Source organism: Rattus rattus, chromosome 6 (genome assembly GCF_011064425.1).
Source record: "Rattus rattus isolate New Zealand chromosome 6, Rrattus_CSIRO_v1, whole genome shotgun sequence".
Taxonomy (NCBI): Eukaryota; Metazoa; Chordata; class Mammalia; order Rodentia; family Muridae; genus Rattus; species Rattus rattus.
In genome coordinates, this window is record NC_046159.1 from 41,816,374 (window position 1) to 41,835,435 (window position 19,062).

Sequence of the window (19,062 nt, forward strand, 5' to 3'; positions counted from 1 at the left end):
GGTTCTCAATTTCAGCCTGTCATTGACTGGCCATTCCTTCTGTTTCTGCTCCCAAAAGTCAAGTAGATAGGAATATTATTTCTTAGTTGACAAATGACTTATGTCTTGTGGAACAAAGAATTCTTTTATTTACCTCTAAAATGTGAGTGCTTGTGGGAAGACTTTTGAGAGAAAATTTAGTTGAAAAATGCTTTGTGGCCTGGTTATTGTTTACTGTTTGCACGGTGTTTTAGTGAGAATTTTGAGGTAAAGGCAGGGTAGGATAATGTAAGACAGATGTACCAAATAGCCTCTGTAAGATTGTGGACAGAGTAAATGTGCACCACCAGCTATAGTATAAAGAGATTGGAATCCTTACAATGAAGCTCATCACTATGCGGTGGGTCATAAAGAAGGTGTTCAAAGCAAAACACTGCATCTGTCAAAGTCTATAGAAGTACACTCATTTGAAAGAGTCCTTGAGAAAAAAAGTATGTAAAAACAGAGTCTCCTGTTGCTTTTCTAAAAATGTTATTCTTGGGAAGTATTTATGATTTCTATTACCGAAGTAAAAAATTCATATCTAAGTTTCATGAAGAACTTTGGTGTCACTAGTGGCATGAAGGATTCAAGTGTAATAGAGTCCTGGGAGTTTGCATCTTGATTATTAGAAAAAGTCTGGCCTTTCATGCAATGGGTAGAAAGATCAATTTCCCTTCAGCAAACTTGAGTAGGCTTTGCTTGATAATGTAGTATGAAGATGAAGTTACAGTGAAGAATTACTGACTCAGAGGTGCCAGGAATATGGGGTATCTGCTGAGAAAGACTGGTAAGTTTAATTTATGACTCCCTGGGTGGGGAGAGAAAGAGAAGTGGGGGAGAGTATGGACTGTGTGTGGCAAGGCCTCATGGTGGTGCTTGCTGTCCAAGTCTCACAGAGTTCAAAGGATGCTAACAATGTGCTCCGGACACAAAATGTCTCATGATTCAATGCTTACTCTTCAAAGTTACGTTGTATCTCTACTTCACTCTTTCCTTTTTGCTTCAGGATTCCCTTTAGTAACTTTTTAGTTTGTGACATTGTGCTTTGGAAGTACGTAATTTTGTGAATTTCCAGGGACTTCATCTGCAGCTGTGCTTGCTTTGTGACTAAGGGGTGATTTTACCCTGACTTTTGATCACACAGAACTGTTCATATATTAAACTAGAGAACTATGAAAAATTGATACATAGTTTGAAGCTGGGGTCTATTAAATTATTGTTGAGCCATCCTGAGCATCTTAAAACAATATGCTTCCCCCCGTTTTTTTTTTTTAAATCTCTGAGGATACAGCTTTTCTTTTCAAAGCTCTTCATTTATTCTGCTGCACTTTGACTGAATTCCATTATGTCTTTAATTGCCATTGGTCATTCTAAATCAGGTCCGTAAAATGTCTGTAGGATCTTCTATAACACGTGTTTAGATTAGTTATCCATCACCAAATAGTGGGAAGTAGAAAGCAGTTAAGGAAACAGGGATTTGTCTCCTGTTTTGAGCTCACAAAACAAAACAAAACAAAACAAAACAAAACAAAACAAATGCCTTCTCTGTACCCACTGGAATATGACAATAGAGTTCACCTACATTCAAAAAACTTGCATGATATAGTCTTTTCTCATTTTTTGTATTTATGTACAAGCTTCTGATTTTGTGTCTGATTGGGGAAATTGACACAGAGGCCAAAACATTGGAAGAAACAAAAGCTGTATTTAAAAATAATTCTTCAAGGTCAGTAACATGGCTTAGATGCTTCGAGTACTTGCTGTTCTTGTCCAGGACTAGAACTTTTCCCCAGCACCCATGTCAGGAGACACACAACCTAGTAACTGAAACACAAGGGCATCAGGTACCTCTAGTCTATGCATGAACTTTCCTCATGTGAATAAACCTCCACAGAGAAAGATATTAGTAATTAAAATAATAAAAATTTCTTTTAAAAGCCCTCATTGATAGTTTTCAGTCTCTAAGATCCATAGAGATTTTCTATGTTTCATGTGTTCTGCCATAAGTTATGAGTGTACAACCAACCATGTGTGGCAGACATATCTTATACAAAATGTATCTTATCTACTAATGCATAATTAATAATTATTTTTCAAAATTACAATGATAATTTTACTCACAGTTACAATTGCATCCTCTGTAACTAACACAGCACAGAAGGAGATCCGTAGGTTTTTTTTAAAGAAAGATGAATGATAAAATACTTTCAATGGCCCAGTACAATTTTTACTCTCTGATCCGGTTCTTAGATATATTCATCAAATATTCATAGAATGTTCCCAAGTATTAATTAAGAACCACTCTTGCACAAATATGAAAGTGCAGAATTTTTTTTTATTTAAAGCTTATTTCAGGCATAGGAACAAAGAAAAATGGATCAAGACAACATGATTTATAGAAGGTAAAAGGAGTCAGTTGACAGTCAAGGTCTTTTCAATCCAGCTCAGGTATGTGCAAACCTTGGTATGTACAATGAGATTACACTCTCATTTCTGATCCTGAACCCCAGGAGACAATGCCCTGGATCTCCATTGCAGGTAACATGGCCACCAGAGTCAGCCTGGTCAGAAGGAAGAGACGATTATAATATTTTATATGTTGAAGTGACAGAATGGATTCCACCATATTTCCCTGCTATCATGGAGCCAGTGTAACAGATACTGACAATCTGAGGAGTAATACCTACTCTCTGCTTATCTAATTGTAACTAATTACATATTTGTTTATTTTTTCCTTGTGTTCCCTTAGTTGGCACATAAAATCAGGAAAAGTGAGGGCCACGGTACTTCTTGTTCTTCTTACTGTCCTTCCTGAGTACATAAACCCATAAACCAGTTTCAAAGGAGTTTGCTTTTATGTCCCCTTTTTCACATCGTCTTCTGTATGTATTTTACACTTGAGTCTATCCATCATTATCAGAATGATAAATCCATTGGGATTACAATGAGAAAACATGTTTTTTTTTTCATAGGCCTTTCTCATCGCATGTGAAAACTTCAGACAAATGTACAGGGTTTCTTAGCCAGAAGAATTATATGAAAGTGGAGGGAGAGAGAGAGAGAGAGAGAGAGAGAGAGAGAGAGAGAGAGAGAGAGAGAGAACACATGACAAGAGCTCCTCCCACTCTGTCTTGGCTTGCTGGACAAGCCAAGACAGACATGATGCTGGTAATCTTGCCTGGGTAGAAATTTCTGCAAGCACTGGCAGAGAAGAAAGAGTATCCCAGACACTGAAGGCATGCTGGGTATTTGCTCGTTGAGAGTGAAAATAGAAGATCTCTCAGTACTGTCCCAGAAAGTTTTAAATCTCTCTACTCTAGAGTTCTCAGCATGTCCAGACTTCCAATTTGTCAAACATTTACAATTTAGATGTACAGTTGTTAGGAAGAGTTTCTCAGTAGTTGTAACTAATGAACTTTCGTTCTATGACAGTATGGCTTGTGGTCTAGAATCTCAAATATAGAACAACGCTTACTCCACCAGATGAACACTTCAGGCACCTCCAAACGTCTAACCATCAATTCTATTTGCCACCTGAGTTTTGGTTTCTTTTGCACCACAGGTCACACACTTAAATCATTTTCACCATGATAATAGCTCATTATTCTTGTGTTTGCCACATGGCTTCAGGAAAAGTTTTCTTGACTCCAATTAAGTGTATTCCAGGACTGCCTAATTGTAAAACTGTCTTCTGGAGGGGTTTAACACTGAGTAAGAATTTGGACCATTGTCTACGCAGATGCCTTTCATTTCTGCTATTTTTGGACTTGGAACTTATATTCCCTGACACTTACCACCAAGGCTCACAGTATTTCCTTAGGCAGACACAAGACACAGGTAGATGTACAGGATCTGGGCAGAGAGATAATGGACACGAGAGTTGAAGGTGTCAGGTGATTTCAGTTTAGTCAACATGATATCATCCTCTGTGTGCTCATTGTACTTGGGGTGATGAGGCATCAATGAAGTGTTCATTTCCTTTAAAGGCATTTTCTCCAAAGAAAACCTACATTCTCCTGTATCAACAGAAAAGCATTTCTGTGGATCTCATTTGAACTTCTTCTCCCCCAAACTAGACGATCAGAACTTGAAAACACAGATAAGATATCCTTAAAGCATCTAATCCTATAAGGGCTACAAATGTAAGGTAGAATTGTGACCTTTCACCACCGTGAAAGATACAGGAGTCTGTAGGGTGTGTCCTTAGAGTACAGATTCACAAATTCCCTGGCTGCCTGGTACTAGAGAGGACAGATGGGCCTTAGAGCACAGGAATTTGAGTACTGTTTCCTTACCATTTATAGCAATGAACTGCAGACAGTACCCTCTGCACACTGAGGAGTAATCAACACACCTGTGGCCAATGCCACCATTCAAGGAAACCTGGTAAGGAACAGAATGTTTCAGACAGGTATAGCTGCCAACAAGATCATCATCAGTAGTGGCAGCGGCAGCAGCAACAGCATGGAGAGCAACTTGGGGAGAATTCTGTATATTTAGCATAAGAAGACTTGTCTCAAAATTAGTCTTCCATAATAAATTTGCACAGTCGTTTTAACAAGTGAAGACTGTGTCCTACTATTCAGTAAAATAAACATCTATTGTTTTAAAATATATTCTATTCTATCTTCAGCCCATTTTATATCATTGTTAAGAGAATGTAAATTTAAAAAGCAATGTTATTTAAATGCTCCATGTATGTCTATGTGTCAGGGATATGTGTATCTGTTTGTAGTATAGTTTTTCTAAGGAGTTCAGAAAAAAAAGAACACTTATCGAATGTTGTCTCTATCTGTCTACCATATGAGTCCCACAGTTTATGATCCATTTTGAAATCTTGATTGAAAGCTCTTTCACCCTGTCATCATGCGGACAGTTGCTGACTCAGTTATCTTTCCTTAAAATTCATCTTTTAAATTTATCGTATTACCTAAAACATGCAAATGGTTGAAAGATTTAGTTATCTGATACAATTTGTATTCATCTTTATTATTATTATTTTTTTTCACTTGATTTTTTTTTATTAACTTGAGTATTTCTTATATACATTTTGAGTGTTATTCCCTTTCCTGGTTTCTGGGCAAACATCCCTCTCCCCCTTCCCCTTCCTTATGGGTGTTCCTCTCCCCATCCTCCCCCCATTGCCGCCCTCCCCCCAACAATCTAGTTCACTGGGGGTTCAGTCTTAGCAGGACCCAGGGCTTCCCCTTCCACTGGTGCTCTTACTAGGATATTCATTGCTACCTATGAGGTCAGAGTCCAGGGTCATCTTTATTATTTTTATTGGTTATTTTATTTATTTACATTTTAAATGTTGTCCCCCTTCCCAGGTTCCCCCCCAGAAGCCCCCATCCCCTCTTTCCTCCCCCTACCTCTTTGAGGGTGCTCCCCTACCCACCAACCCACGCCTGCCTCAGCGACCTAGCGTTTCCCCATTCTGGGCCATCAAGCTTCCACAGGACCAAGGGCCTTCCCTCCCAGTGATGCCAGATAAGGACATCCTCTGCTACATATCCAGCTGGAGCCATCGGTACCCTCTGTGTACTCTTTGATTGGTGGTTTAGTCCAATCAAAAGCTTTGGGGGTCTGGTTGGTTGATATTGTTCTTCTTCTATGAAGTTGCAAACACCTTCAGCTTCTACAATCCTTGCCCTAACTTGCCCATTGGGGTCCCCTCACTCAGTACAATATTTGGCTGTGTACATCCTCATCTGTATTGGTCTGGCTCTGGCAGAGTCTCTCAGGGGACAGCTATATCAGGCTCCTGTCAGTAAGCACTTCTTGGCATCAGCAATAGTGTCTGGGTTTGGTGTCAGCAGATGGGATGGATCCCACTAAACTATGTTTTCTTTCCCTTGTCTTTCTTTATTCTAGTTATTTTTAGCATAGATGTATCAGTGCATTTAGGATTTTGATTCACCCACTGAATCACCAAGTACTTGCAAAGAAGATTTTTATTTTACTTTGAAAGTTCAAAACTGTTTGTAAATTATATATCTACCACCAAGGTTTCCTATAACTATTAAGAATGTAATTAACCTCTATGATCCATTCCTTCTGGTATTTAAATACAGTAGTTGAAGTTTCCAAGCCAGCAGGGAGAAGCACATAGCAACCCCCATATGAACTATGAAAATTATTTTAAGTTGTGGTCATGGTCATCTCTTCCCTACCAGTTTATGAGTTGTATGAAAACTCAAAGGCGGTTTTCAGCCCCTCACTGGGCAGTGTCATTGGCACTTATAATAATAATGATTGATCTTTTTTAAACATTGCTGCTGAAACAGATTAATGACTCAACCACAACCCTTAGAAGGAATTAAGATATATAGATTATTAGTAAAGTTAGGGTAAGTTTTTTTTAGTTGCTTTGACATTGAGAACATTGAGGGAAAAATTTAAAGGTCAGAAAGGCACACTTTTAATAATAGAGCAAGGACTTTTTGAGGTCAAGTAACAAGAACAATGGTAGACCAACAAGGATTAGCTGATGTAACTTTCTTGCTAAAGCTGTCTGATGTCCAAGGTAATGATTAATTTTTTTACCCATTTTTGCCATCATCTTCCTGATACAATTTAATGGAAAACTTAATAATTAGGTGGGCATCCTGAAAATTGAAGATAGAAATGTTTGTGTGTATATATATTCTTTTTAAATCATATTTTAATAAATGTTAAAGATAAATAATAAAATAATTGACTCTTTCTTTGTAATCACAAATTGCAGCCTGTCAGTAAGAGAAACTGGATGAGGAAAATATCTTGCTTGCTTGCTTACACTTTGTTAATCTATAACAAGTTTCTTAGACACGAATGAATGTGGGTTCTTGGAAATAATTTGTTTTCACCTGTAATACATAAGATGTTTAATCAAGTAAGGGCACTGAGGAATGCGCTGGGTCTTTTTCTATTTTACATATACTTATTATAACTATTCACTTAAAAAAATACAATGTAACCACATTGTAATTTTTATATTTCTTGAAAGATTTTGCTTGGATATATAAGCTGTGGAAGAAGAAAAAAAGTTGTTAGAGATCTTTGGAGTCTTGTTTCATTTACCAAGTGTGTGTGTGTGTGTGTGTGTGTGTGTGTGTGTGTGTGTGTGTGTGTGTAAAAGGGGATATAGAGCCTGAACTGGCCATCTTCTCTAACCTGAAAAGGATTCTGGTGGGAGAATTGGACAACAATCCAGCCACAGAATCTTTGACTCATAATCTGTCCTGCCTGCAAGATGTGCTGGGGCAATAGTAGCACAGAATAGGGGAAATAGTGGCATTGTTTGGGAGTGACCAACCAATGGCTAGTCTAACTTGAGGTTCATATCATGAAATGAAGCCTCTGTTGAATACTGTAGATGGCCAGGAACTGGAGTCTGGAAACCCCGGGGGGCCTGAGATAGAACCAAACTTGTCTGTCTTAAGGGAAAAAATCAATGACATGAATTTTAATGATATTCTGCTATACTCATAGATCATTGGGTAGCATAGTTATCCTTTTAGAAGTTTCATCCAGTAAACTGATGGGAACAGATGCAGAGACACAGAGCCAAACATTAGACATAACTTGGGATAGTAAGAAGAATGGGAGAAAGATTTTCGAAGTAAGAGGGTCTGGGATACCAGGAGAATATAGCCCACAGAATCAACTAAGCAGGGTTCATAACAGTTCATAGAGACTGAAGAGAAAAATCATAGAGCCTTCATGGACCTGCTCTAGGTCGTTTGCATATATGTTATGTTTGTGTAACTTGGAGTTCTTGTGAGACTTTTAACAATGGGATTGGTGGGTAATTCCTGCTCTTGGGAAATTTTCTCCTACTGTGTTGCCTCAGTCACCCTGTATAGAAGGAACTGTGCCTGATTTTATTGTAACCCTATAGACTGTGTTCAATTGATATCCCTGGGAGGCTGTTTTTTTATGAAGGGAAACGATAGAGGAGTAAATCTGTGGGAGAGGAGAGGCAGGAAGGGGTGAGGAGTGGGAGAGGTGGAGGTGAGTGGGGAGGAGAGGAGGGAGGGAGGGGAAACTGCAATCAAGACCTATAGTATGAGAGAAAATAAAAGCGCATTGGTGATAGCAATGGATGGGTAAGTGGACAAGACACGATAGGCTGTGCTGTGACCCAGTAGGTCCTGGTCATGGGCAGGCACTGGTAGGTTCAGTTGCTGGCCACTGCCAGAGGGTCAAGGTTGCTGTGTGTGGTCAGTGGAACAGGGGCCCTTCTGTTGGTGGCCACAGCAATGACAGGCAGGCCTTTGTTGTCCCAAAACCATGCAGAGAACAAGGTGCTGGAGAGAGTGTGTTCAAGGTGTTCCCCCCAACCCCAAATAAGGAAAATATGAGACTGCACAGCTATTTCTTCATATTGTTCTTGGCCACAGAGGGATTGTCCTGTTGCCCTGGCCTGCCAGCCTATATGACTGGGATGTGGCTTCTGCAGCTCTGGGACAAGCAGAGAGCACTGCTTGCTGGCCATCTTTAAAGAGGTGGAAGGCAAAACTTATGCTTACTGTCAGGTGCTGATTGATGCCCATGACTGCCCACATTTATCTCAGAGATCTCAGACAGAAGCTATGATCTTCTTGCCGAGCCAGGCCCTCTCTGCCATCCCAGGCTTGGACTGTCAGCCATGAAAATACCCTCCCATGCCCCTCCACGGATCAGATTCCCACACAACATGAACTCATTGAAAGATTTTTTTTTCTCTATGACCAGGGAAAGTCAGCCCCTTTTTGTGGCTCAAGAAATGCTGTGGGCTTGGAACAAGAAAAATCACCCCTGGCTAGAGCTCTCTGATATCCGCAGGGATATAACTGAGATCAACATCATTGGTGTCACAGCCATCCTTTTCTCCACGGGCACGAGGGAAGGCCAGAACTCCCATGCCTATTGGTGATGCTACGGAATACATTTGGAGGATTTGGACAGTGATATGTCACAGCTTCAGAAGCTGCACTGAGATATTCAGCCTCTCAGGTACCATGGAAACAGTTTAAGGATGAGGGGTGGTGGGCAGGAAACCAGTGTTCTCCAAGCAGCAGCCTGCATGTCAGTATAGCAGCCACATGTCTTTGCAAGTTTCCACACATTTTGTTTTGAGAGAGTTGATAGCTCCCACTTTGATGTCCGGATCCCACCCTCCTCCTTGGAAAGCAATAATGATGAGAAGACACCACCCCTCAGACCTTCACTGGTAGGCTAGCTGAGGTTTTTGAATGCCTTGGTTGGGTCCCTTAGAAGAATTCTTAACTCATAATTGCCACAGAACTCTAAACCTCTCCCTACAGTGGTATTATTCTTTCAAAAGAGGTTTGCAACTTTTCTTGGAAGAATCACATAAGACTCATCCTAGCATGGTCCCTGCCCTGGGCTTTGCCTACATCTTGTTCCAGCAAATCTGTCAGGGAATTGTGTGCAGTTGTCACAGGTTTTCTAGAATCTGAGGTGTGGTCAATAAACAAGTGCTCACTTGGTCACCAGGGGCTGTTTTTATTTCCAGGATCTCAGGGCCCCTTGCTGGCTCTGTGGAAGCTCTTTATTACGTTTCTTCTAGGGAGCTTGGGGCTCTATTTGGGTGTGTCTTCCTCGGAGGCTGAACTTCTGCTGTGAGCAGTGGCTAACAGTGGCCTGCACTGGACTCAGTTCTTAGTCTTACCCTCTGCCCAATGCCGAGGAGGCCAGCATTTAGAGTTGGAGTGGCCTGACGATAAACACGGATTAGTTATCCGCATTTCTGCCTTCACTAGGCCTGGAGAAGAGTGACACAAAACCAGTCAGATTCCCTGGAACTGTGGGCTTCTGAGCATTGAACAAAAGTCTTATCAGGCATCCAGACCACGAGTACAGGAATTCAGCCAAGAAACAGCTTAGATTACGGACAGTGATCAAGCCAAGATGCTTCCTGAACTTCTTTCAAGTCAACAGGAGTCAGAGAATTAGGCTGCATTTTGCCCCAGTTCTTCGGATTTTATACCTCTATTGGTGCTGTTAGAGGTCTTTTCATTGGTGCATTATTAAATTTCAGTTCTAGTCCATATGAGTAACCTTAATCTTAATAGTCTTAATCTTCCACTTTGGGGAGTATGAATTTGTAGGACCTCAGGGGAATGAGTCTCTTGACCTACGTAGAATACAAAGACATGGAAGGAATAGAAATAGAAGAACTGAGCCCATAGCTGTGACAGGCTAGGCTGTACCCACTGGAAACATGGCTCAGCACTATTGCAGTGTAACACAATTTATTACACATTAGTGTTTACTTCTATTACTTAGGGTAAGCAACCACGTATTACAGATATGCAGTAAAGGACACATTCTTTAATGCCAGGACCTTAGCTACCCTTCAGGCTGACACATCCTAAATTTAAGAGAGCCAATAGCTGATGTTTGTTAGCAGCTCCCAGTCTGACCTTCATTCACATTTTATGTTTATCCCCCCTGGGCTGCCTATGATTGAAAAACCCATCCTGTCAGAGCTACTTTAGGATAGGAAAATCGCACAAACCCCTATGTCACAAAGTCCAAGCAAAGAAGCATTTCAGTGTTGGTGTTTTTCTTTCACTAAGGAGATGTTTTCAGTCAAAGAAGATGAATGCCCAACTTGGGACTCCTGCTGCTGTGCTTTCCCAGGCTCAATGGCCAGACACCACTAAACAACAGAGGATCTGGATGTCAAGGCACCATGTAGAGGCTAAAGGAAGTGTGGAGGTAAAGGTCAAATTGAAAACAGGCAGCAGGGAGCTGGGATTTGAATGCTAAAGGTTTCTCAGGGACAACTGAGAAAATAGACAAGTAGCCTCATGCTGCAACATTCTAAAGTCTGTAGGAAAGTTTCAAAGCCAAAGCCTAAATTTAGCTAAAACATTGGGTTGTCATCTCAGTTCCAGTGAGAACTGAAAGAACTAGTAGTTGCTGATCACTGCATTTTGAGCAATCTTAGAGCTATTTATACATTTAAGACTGAGATTAACAGAAAATGACAAATTACTGAGTCACATTTCACATTTCCCCTGTGCTATCAGGTCATGTGGGCTCGTTGTGAGAAACTAGCCCTGGCCTGGCATCTGCCCAGTGGCTCTGAAAAGTGAGCTGTGCACCCATTTGGTAATCATAAGAGTGGTCAAGGAATGAAGTTGACAACCTGTTGTCATTTTTTGAGAACTGTTGATGGCCACCCACTTTCTTAGGCTTGCAAATAGCTCCCTTCAGTGACATCATTCTCCTGAGAAGAATCCCATTAAGAGGACCATCCCAACAAAGAAGGGAAGAAGCCCAAACGAAGAATTTACACCCAGTCTAAACTCTGGTGCCTCCATGGTCAAGTGACCGAAAAGAAACAAAGGCCTTCTAAAGGAAAGGAAAAAAAAGGCAGGTCCCCCAGGGGTGGCACCTTTGCCTTCTCTCAGTATGCAATTCCTGAAACTGTCATTTTGCTTTGGCGCTCATAGTATCAGCAAATGGGATATATTGATAGACTGGAATGTTTCTTTAGAATGTCTTCATATCTGCTAGGCACTTAAAATAACATTTTGCAAACCTCCTGTTTTTCTACCCTTATCTAAGCTATTGGATGATGCAGACCTCCATCTGGATTGCTATGATATTAGTTACCAAAGCATTTTTGGTTCAGAATCCAGAAAAATCTGATGTCCTCACAAATGTCTTTGCTTAGTCACCACCCACAAGCAGACTAAACCTATTATTTTGTTCCTGCCACAGAAATTGAACGTAGGCATGTCCCTTGGTGACAAATTTCTTGGTGAATATAATAACCATCGCCCCTGCTCCTCTCTCCCTCCTGATTAAAGTTCTGTGCTCCCCAATGTCCCCTAGTGTAGGGGACTGAATGGATGGCCACTGCACCTGCTCATTGGCCTTGTTGAAAAGACTGATTTTCTCCTACTTGTGCTCCTTCATGGAATTTGATTTCTTTGTTGTGAACCCACTGCTCATTTGAACCCTTTAACAAGTAATGAGCCAACCATTATTGCCTTTCAGGTGACATAGTCCCTTTAGTTTCTACCTAAACAAGAGGCCATCCTCTGATGAAGGCGGTGGGTTCCTGCGACAATTTCTACCTTGGAAACTTCTTTCCTCAATGCGTGGTGTTTCACTGAAGATGACCTGACCTAGTGCAAACAATGTCACCTTGTGGCTCAGTATGGAATATCGTTATATTTACCATTTTGGGTTTCAGAAGCCGTTTGGGCTATATTTGAATATCATGTGAAATAAACAACCTTATCCCTTTGGAGTTTCAGAGAACTCTTGACATTGCTCTCACTACTTCAGGTACTGTCACTATTGAATGCAACTCAGAGGGCCGAAAATGACTGTTTCCTTGTAGAGTGTTCACTTGTTTGTTCAGCCTTTTTCTTATCCTTTGCACTGGCTCTAGAGTTCTCAATTTCAATATCATCTGTTTTGTTTGAGTATGAAATATCATGGGGAAAAAATCACTGGGTCTGCAGGCTATAGAATTACTGTGGGGGAAGGTGGATAAGATGAATATGCATAATTAGAGAAAATGGGCAGTTTGCTGCATGACTTTAAGGCCCAGTGTCCTTTGCTCTTTATTCATTTCTATTTTCTAAAAGGTAGACAATGATCACCACATTGTATTGCTACTATGCTTATGTCTAGGGCATCAGTTGATTGCAACTGATCACAACCAAGAGATCAAATTCCACACGCAGGAATGGTCTGAATTTCTTGACATGAATGCCAAAATAAATCTGCCTTCTTATTTTTTCCTCTTCCCAGAGCAGTTTTTTCACATATAAGAATTTTATTCCATTAATTTATTTATTTATTCACTTTCCATCTGGATCTCAGTACCCTCCTCTTTCCAGTCGGCTTCTCACACAGCCCCTCTGTCTACCCTAATCTATGAGAAGGGTAAGATTCCCTGGGTACAAATCCAACCTGGCACATCAAGTCTCTGCAAGCCTAAGTGCATTCTCTCCCACTGTGGCTAGACATGGCAGCCCAGTTAGGGGAACAGGATACATAGGCAGGCAACCGAGTCAGATACAGCCCCAGCTCTGGTTGTTCTGGGTCCTGCATGAATATCAAGCTGCACATCTGATATTTGCAGGGGTACCTAGGTCCAGTCCTTGTTATGTTCTTTGCTGGGTGGTTCAGTCTCAGAGCCCTCAAGGGTCCGTGTTAGTTGATACTGTTGGTCTTCTAGTGGCGTCTCAATTCCCTTCAGGCCCCTCCATCCTTCCTTCAACTCTTCTCCAAGGCTCCCTGTGCTCCATCATATAGTTAGCTGTCAGTGTTTGCATTTGCTTTTGTCAGCTTCTGAGTGACCAAAACTCTCAGAGGACAGTTATGCTAAGCTCCTGTTTGCAAGCATAACAGAGTACTGTTAATAGTATTAGGGATTGGTTCTTGCCCTAAGGATAGGTCTCAAGGTGGGCCAGTAATTGGCTGGCCATCCCCTGCATCTGTGTTACATCTTTGCTCCTTCATTTCCTGTAGAAAGGACAGACTTAGGGGTGAAGGTTTTATGACTTGGTTGGTATCCTTATCCCTCCATTGAGAGTCCTGCTTGGCTTCAGGAGGTAGCTACTTCAGGCTCAATATTCCCCACTGCTAGGAGTCTCATCTACTCACCCTCATAGACTCCCTGGAACAATTTTCTTTCACTCTCCCAACCCTCTCTTCTCAGCTCTTCCTACATCTGATGCTCTGCCCCTGTTCTGCTCCCCATACCTTCTCCCACTTAGTTCCCTCCTTCCATCTACCTGTTATGACTATTTTACTTGCCGTTCTAAGTGAGATTCAAACTTACTTCCTTGAATACTTGAATATGAAGGTTGCTCTTGGTAAGATGGCCATTTTTACTATGTTAATCTGGCCAATCATGAGCATGGGAGATCTTTCCATCTTCTGAGGTCTTTGATTTCTTTCTTTGGGACTTGAAGTTCTTATCACACAGGCCTTTTACTTGCTTGGTTGCAGTTATACCAAGATGTTTTATATTATTTATGGCTATTTTGAAGGGTGTTGCTTCCCTAATTTCTTTCTCAGCTTCTTTATCATTTGTATTAAGGAAGGCTACAAATTTGTTTGTGTTAATTTTATATCCAGCCACTTTGCTGAAGTTGTTTATCAGCTGTAGGAGTAGAATTTGGGGGGGTGTCCCTTATTTATTACATCATATATCTGCGAAGAATGATACATTTACATCTTCCTTTCCAAGTTGTGTCCCTTGATCTCCTTTTGGTGTCTTATTGCTCTACCTAGAACTTCAAGAACTATATTGAATAAGATGGGAAAGAGTAGGCAGCCTTGTTTTGTCCCTGATGGGATTGCTTCAAGTTTCTTTCCATTTAATTTGATGTTGGCTGTTGGTTGTTGGTTTGCTGTACATTGCTTTTATTATATTTAGGTATGTGCCATGAATTCCTGATTTCTCCTAGACTTTTAACATGAATCGTTGTTGGATTTTTGGTTGGGAAACTTTTAATGACCGGTTATATCTTTTTAGGAGTTACAGGGCTATTTAAATTGTTTACCTGACCTTGATTTGACTTTGGTAAGTGGAATCTGTCTGGAAAATTGTCCATTTCATTTAGATTTTCTAGTGTTGTAGAGTACAGGCTTTTGAAGTGAGATCTAATAATTCTTTGGATTTTTTTCAGTGCCTGTTGCTATGTCTCCATTTTCATTCACATAAAAGAAATTTCAAGCTCCAAAATTGGTTTGTTTTGATAAACCTGCTTCTGTGGTTATTAAACCTCATCAGGAAGATTCTGAAAGATTTTAGAAAAGATAGCAATAGCAGCTGTAGAATGTTATAAGGTTCATTAATGGACAAATTATTTGACCACACAGAAAATCCATTTTGTCTATAGGAATAAGGACAGTGAAGGCTTGGCTTATAAAGTATAATGAGCCCTTTGTCTATAGAAGGAATAAAGGCCATGCTTCCTCTACTCTGCAAAGCACATTTGATAATGGCATATGTCCTGATTCTTTGTGTCTAGCTGGATTCACAAGAAATAATCTCTATAATATGAAAAGGTATAGAAGTAGTCCAGAATTGAATCCTTGACAGGAATATTAGGCCAAATTTTTGCCAGGTTTTCAATTAAAGTCAAAAGAGAATATCAAAGTGGAAAGCACTGGACATTCACAGTTTAGTTGTGAAAGTCTGTGAAAAATTTGAAAGTTCAGGCTCCAGCAAATGTTAGATGTGACAAATGAAGCCTTGTGATTTATATGAGACAATAAAAAATATGTCTGTAGTATGTCTTGGGAATTGACCATATGTTACCCATCAAAAGTTCAAGGACAGGAAGTATAAGGTAATCTAAATGTCCTTTGGGTAAAGGGTGCTTCTAGGCATATGGCTGAATCACATCCATCTGGAAAATTTTAGATATTAATGGGCCTTTTCTTATCATATTTAACTATTCAGATTCCCAGAAACTGTAGGTTATCTACTTGATCCTAGAACAGCTAAAACTTAGGCAAAATTTGAGGTCATTTATTTGATGGTGGTTTTACAAACATGCCGAGTGAAAGTGAGACAATGCCATGGATACTCATACTCTGGTTTAAAAGAAAAACCTGTGAATCCCAGTAACCAAACAAGTTCTGCAATGCCCACCTCGTCCAGCAAGGAAGACGCAACACTGTTGGATTCTTCTCAACAGCCTTTATTGCAGGAACACCTCATTGTTGATACGGGGACCCCGAGCAACAAAGGCACCAACCTTATATACAAAACAGGCTATGGCTATATATTGTCCTCTAGGGATTGGTGGAGCAGGAAATACCTCATTAGCAGGAATATCACTCCAGCCTGATAGCTGCTGGAGAAATGCCAGGACATGTGCTTTGTGGGTGTTAACCACAAACGACCACCAGATGTCAGCGCCATTTTTATCTATATGTGCTGCTCCCTACAAAGTTCCTAATACCTACAGGAATCCTTTGAGAGATTGGCTTGTCTACCTATGCATTAAGATTACATGTGTGGTAGTTTGAAAGAAATGCCTTCCATATGTTCACGGGGAGTGGCACTATTAGGAGGTATGGCCTCATTTGAGTAGTTATGGCTTTGTGAGAAGTGTGTCACAGTTCTTTTCCTATTTCCTGTAGACTTAGATGCAAAACTCTCAGCTCCTTCTCAAGCACCACATCTGCCTGCACACTACAATGCTTCACCATAAATGACAATAATGGACTAAACACCCGAAACATTAAGTCAGCCCCAATTAAATTATTTCATTTATAAGAGTTACCATGATCTTGATGTCTCTTCGCAGCAATAGAAATCCTAACTATGACAAGTATACGCCTTACTGTCCTTTACAGAGTTTTTGCCTTTATGTTTCACAGTGATATTGGCATATATAAGATCTGCAGTATTCTTGGACAATACCTTTCGCATTATATGGTGGCCATGAGCTTTGGAGTGTTGGGTTTGGAGAGTTTTGTCTTTACTATGAAATAAATCTCCATAGTGTTGTTTGTTGAGGCGATCCTCAGTTGGTGTTCTTCATTAAGTAGGAGAAGAGGTAGAGGAAGAGAGTAAAAATACACATTCTTCATAAAGTGGTGAATCTCCTTTGTCACAAGTTCCTGCCATTCAATTTTATGAATGCAAGTAATTTCAGACCAAATCACCTTGAAGCAGAGCCCAAGTACCCTTTTCTTCTCTTAAGTTATATCAGGAAATGTTTATAAGGTTACCAACTGTGACCACATCATTGATAATTTCTCTGATCCATACATAGACAAAAGAGTAACTAATTAAACTCATGGTGGCAGTGATAACAGAAGAAACAAAAGACCAAACCAAAAAGAATTTACAGAATGAAGAAGTCTCACTGTAGCTTAAAGGGCAGTTAATTATCTTTTTCCTTTGTATCACCATCTGGCTAATACCTGTGCTACATTTGATAACAGATGGCTTCTTAGCAGATCTTTAGGACTGGCAGTATATGATGCAAGATCAGGTAAGTATAAATATATTTATATACAGGATTTTAATCTCTTATATAATTTAATTCTAACGGACAAAGAATCAGGCTAAATAACTTGAGGTGGAATTTTTGACCTTTTTTTTTTTGTTTTTATTTAAAATTTGGTTCCTTTTTTAAGAGAATTCTATGTTATATTAAAAACAGTCTGTCTTTTTGACACTTTCTTTTGATCATTGCAAGCCTGAGGATAGTTACTATTTTCAGGAGAAGGGGAACAAACTTCTAACTTGAATGAGGAATTAAAGAAAAGAAAATGAGTTTTTAGGCTTTCTTCTGATACTTTTCTTATGTACATGTAAGATAACTGTGTTGGCTCAATTTGTTCTTAGAATAATGGGAAATAATTGATGATAATTTAGCTTTGTGTTTTGCTCAATAGAGTATATTGGTTGTTTATGTTGTGTTTCACCTGTACATTAAACTGCAGGACTTTGATCAGAGACAAAGATTATATATTATTTGGGTGTATTAAAATTATGAGAATTGGGTTATTATATTAAATATATATTATTTTGTAGTATACATGAAGATATATTAAATATAAAACATATATGCATATACGTAAGTTTTATAACTTCGTACATCTAAATTTTGACATAATTAAAAGTTTTTCTTAAATTCTTAAGTAAAACATGCTTTCTGTGCTAAAGCGAGCTCTTCTTTAAATTATTGAAATCTGTATCTTCTGACTTAATATACTTTTGCATACCCCCTAAAGAAATATATCATTAAAATTCAATTATCCTATAAGACCTAGTTGTTTTTTGTTTGTTCATTTGTTTGTTTTTTTGCTTTACAAGCAAATGCCATTTAGAGACACCTTCTTGATTAGGAATGGTAATTTTGTCTATGCCCTCTCTTAGTTTGGGGATTATTTTTGGTTTAAACCTGTGCAGAGTATCTCAATCTTAACAAAGATTTTAAACTATTGCCAAAGAGATTAACTGTATTTAAATAGCATACTTCACTTCTTGGGTCTTTCCATATGAAAGATGCTTCCCTCTATAATTTCAGGATCATCATTAAATAGACTCAATTCCTTATTACAAGGCTTCTCCACACTTTCAATATTCTTGAGCATCTGGTAGATCAAATGCTGGAACAGGCAATGTTCTGATTACTTTCCTATAACCAGAAACAGCAGCCCACTGCTTGATTCTTCACAGAATAGCTGGGAGAGAAGAATTGCTGGGAGAATATGCGTTGATTTTCAGTTTTGTCCAGTACTAGGCAAAGGGAATTTTCCAGGTTCTCCTTGCTTCTGCTGTGCTACAACTACAGAAAAGATGTAAGTAACAGAAGCCACTGGGTAAGCATGAATAGATTTAGCTCAGATGGTTTAGAGCTGCAAACTCCATTTTTCTTTGGTAGAGTGTCCCTTCTTGGCAATTCCTCTTATGGTACTAAGCTTCTAGCTATTCTCACTCCCAGGGCAGGATTCCCTAAGAAACTTCACTTATACTGTTGCCCTATTCCATCTTTGTATTTTTCTCAAAATTTCTACATAGCTTTCATGCTTGTCTAGATCTTACTGTCTCATGAACAAGCAAGAGGTTTATTTTTAGCAACTATATTTCAGGGAATCTCCAACTTTCCCCCTTGCATTTTTTGTATTAAACTACAGTGTCATTGGGTGGATATTTTATCTGATCACATAAAAAACAAAGGTTTTCACAGCCATCCATGTCTTTATCAATGTAGTTTCTTCTTATACTATTTGAGTTGATCAGCATCTAGTTCCTTTAACTTTGTTATGTACCACGCAGCATGTGTATGCTTAGCATGAGGCTTTTTCTGTTTCTTTTTCACTGTTATTTTGTGTGCATTTGTCAGAAAAAAAGAACACCATCAGCTCTTGATAAGCATTTCTTGAGCAAGTGAATAAATGTACTATTTAGGACTAATGATAAGAGAGATAAGTCTGCATGTTTATAAAACAGACCCAATCCCCCACAGACTTTCAGCAAATTGGTTCATTCAATGAGTATGGACACCCAAGATATAAATGGCCAGCAATTTATATTTAGTTAAATGA

At 39.5% G+C, this 19,062-nt stretch overlaps 1 pseudogene; it reads left to right on the forward strand.

Moving 5' to 3' along the window:
- The first annotated feature begins 7,543 nt into the window (after positions 1–7,543).
- On the forward strand, positions 7,544–9,226 carry LOC116904273 (annotated as a pseudogene).
- The last annotated feature ends 9,836 nt before the right edge of the window (positions 9,227–19,062 follow it).